Source organism: Hevea brasiliensis, chromosome 8 (genome assembly GCF_030052815.1).
Source record: "Hevea brasiliensis isolate MT/VB/25A 57/8 chromosome 8, ASM3005281v1, whole genome shotgun sequence".
Lineage (NCBI taxonomy): Eukaryota > Viridiplantae > Streptophyta > Magnoliopsida > Malpighiales > Euphorbiaceae > Hevea > Hevea brasiliensis.
This window is the reverse complement of record NC_079500.1, coordinates 41,029,905-41,033,525: the sequence shown is the minus strand read 5'-3', so window position 1 is coordinate 41,033,525 and position 3,621 is coordinate 41,029,905.

The following is a 3,621-nucleotide window of genomic DNA, read 5'->3' as shown; positions in this document are numbered from 1 at the left end:
TATTAATCCTTCATAACATGAAATTTTACTCCTCATTAGGATAACTAGCTAAGTCAACTTTTGATCACTCTTTTCCTATGGGGACACCAGCGTGGCTTGGGAATCGGCCATCTGATTTTAAGCTTGAGGCATGTGCTTCTTAGTACTTTGTTAACAAGGCTATAAATTTATCTCTTTCTTCTTGGGTTAAATCTTCTGCTAACTTAATGTCTTTAGGATTATTTGGTGTACCCAAATTAATAGAGATTGATTTTGATGCATTAATAGAAATAAATTCTAAATGATTATGAATGCCATGCATATGCCTATTAGAATAAACATCAAACAAGTAAGTAAAAGGACTGGTTATGTTATTGATCTTTGCCTCAAAATCTTTATCAAGTACATCAGAATTGGAAACATCAGTATCACTACTGTGAGCATTACAAAAGACAAACTCAAACTTAGGAGTGTAACTTTAGGTTCTTGGCTTCCATGCAGTCTTTAGATCATTGGTGCTGATTTTCTGCTCTAATTCTTTCACATGTGATAACCCCTAATCATATGTCAAGGTAATTGCCCCCTCTTTCAAGGACTTAGGAGGCTTTGGCTTTTCTTTCTCTTCTGTTGGCTCATAGCCCAAACCATACATTGTGATCTACCCCTTCATCTTAAGAAAAACCACTAGGCCATCTATACTTTCTCCTAGGCCTATGCTACGAAAATACTTCATCCCTTTCTTCATAGTAGCCACTTTTAGATCCATCTAATTTTCATAGATCCCAATAACTTGAAAATCAGACACTAGTGGAACTGAACCATCTAGTTGTAATGTAACTATCTCCTCATCAGAATCAGTCCAGACATCCAAAGGACCCTCATCATAGCTAGAATTATCACAAATGTCAACAACCATTATAGACTGAGGTTCATTAGGCTTTTGGATGGGTTGGATAGGTTCACTGGGCTTTTGGATGGGTTCGATAAAGTCAATAATTCTGTTAGGGTTATTTGGGGTGATGGAGATCATGTAGAGACTTGGTGTAGGTAGAAATTTTGGCTAGGCATGGGGCTTTTGGGTTGATTTTCTGGGTCAATTATCCTTTTGGCATCAATTAGGTCTTAGATATCATGCTTAAGTTGAAAGCATCAGTTGGTGTCGTGACTGTGGGCTTGGTAGGACCAGCAACATTGGTTGATATCATAGCTAGGTGGGAGTGGATTTGGTAGTGGTCTGGGTGCTAAGAGCTATAGGAGGTCTTGAACTTTGAGACACTCCAAAACTTCGGATAAGGGTTGGCTGAATTAGAAAAAATCTCCTTAGGGTGTGAGGCACAATTTGAACCTCAATTACTTTAATGCCACTTAATTGGCCCACCTCAGGGCCTCCTTCTAAAGTTGACCACAATTGTCTCTTCTAGCTCAAACATCTTGGCATTCAATATTTCATCAAGCACGGCCATAGTTTCTTCCATCTTAAATAGTACAGGTGAAATCCTTACTAGTCTCTTCCCTTCCCTAACCCAAGTGACCTGATTGGAAGTCTCTTTGGTGTGCTTTGAGGCTATGTTTTCTCAAAAAAAATAGGATTTTAGGGTTAACCTAAACATGCTATGTACATGAGTGCAAGGCATGAATGGACAATTTTTTCTTTTTTTTTTCCTTTTTTTTTTTTTTGCTTTTACTTTTATAAAATCAAAACCGAACCATACCAATAGGACAAAACTGAACCAAAACTAGACCATATAAACTGAACTAACATCGGACCAAAGACTGAATCAAAACCGAAAAAAAAAAATCTCAAGAACTGAATCTTCGCCCCCTTATACCTTCAACTCTCACGTACAGGGTAAGCAAAAATTCTGTCCTAGGCTATGGTACACTGGACACACCAACAGGGGGTGGTCCAGGACGATCCTCCCCTCACAAACAAAGGATTTATATCCTTAAAGTTTAACCATAAGTAAGCATCCTCTTGCTTAACATGGGTTTTAAAATGGACTTGAGCCTATACACACATTGGGTTTATGCATAGGCCTAGGTTCATCTTAACTATCACTAGAACTTATGGTTTAAATAGTAAGGTTATAAATCTAGCACAATAAAAATCTACGAGGTACCTAAGGCTGAAATCTATGGCTCATGGGCTTCATCGGGTAGGAAAAGGGTCACCCATGCGAGAGCTTGTCCATTAAGCACAACGGCGGGAGCTGTGGCTCTTTTATATACTCGAAGGTACGGGCATGGGGTGCTAGCATTCACCAATTCGTCATAGCTCTAGTAGAACCATGGTCTCCTTGGCTAGTACTAACGAGGCTAAAAGGGTAAGGGTGATCCATGTGATAGTGTAGTGCAATGCAAAACGTTTAATAAAGGAATAATATTAGACTAATAGAAACATGTTGGAGTAACTATCCATTTAGTCCCCAGCGGAGTTGCCAAACTGTAGGGGTGGGGCGTGAGGCGAAATATCATCCATTAGAATTATATAAAATGCACCAGGTAATGCCCAAGAAAGATGGTGGAGTCACAATGGTCTCACTTAAGTACCACCTCCTTAGACAGCATTTCCTAGACATGCACTTCATACAATCCTAATAGAATCAAACCACTGGTAAGTACCGTCTTCCCATAACACTACCACGGTACTAAGGATTTATGCCACGAAGGCATAGATAGACAGGAGTCGCCACCCGGGTAATAACCGGGACATATTCAGTGTTTCTTCCGAGGGTCATGGATGGCAACTTACTCCTTGCAGAGTTTTCACAACCATCATTACCATAGCCCAATGTCTAGGTTCGGGATAGTGGGTACGTAAGGGGAAGGTGTTAGGCACCCCTTACGCCTGATCTAACCTCGTTAATTCGAGTGCCAGTCCTCTACTAATGTTTCTAGAAGTCTTGTTTATTATTCCTTTATTAAACTTTATCCTAAAAATGCAATTCTAATCCTACACACGCAAGTAATTCACAAAAGGGTTGTTGTTTACACACAATTTTCATGCACAAGTAATTCCTATCTATGGGGTTGCTAATTATTTAAATGATATTTACCAGATGACTAAAATTAATTTATTATTGGAAATTTAATTTACAAACAAATTCAATTTCAAATAACCCTATGTTTCTATTTAACCTAATTAATTAATTTTTACCAAGTTACCCTAAGGATAATTGAACTAAGTTAATTATGTACATGTGTAATTTATTCTAATATCACATAAGTCCCAAACAATCACAACCTAATAAAGATTTCTAACATGCAAATTTATTTTACAATTACCAAGTATTAAATTAAATTTATTTTACATGCCAATATTAGTTTAATTTACAAACAAGATTAATTTTAATTTACAAAGTATTTATTTAAATTAATTACATGCAAAAGTCAGTTAAATTAAAAACAAAGTTAATTTTAATTTACCAAATGAAAGTTCTATTATTACTACAATTTCATGCCAATGGTTATTCGAGAAGTTTAGAGCTACTTACATGTTGGTAAATACAGTTGCCATTGGGGCAAGCTACCCTTAAAAAAGGGTCTTCTCTTCTAGTATGGCAATGATATTCCTGGCTTACTCCCGTTTAGCTCCATATAAGCTCCGCGCAAATGCCCTCTTTGGTACTTACCTTAGGGCTA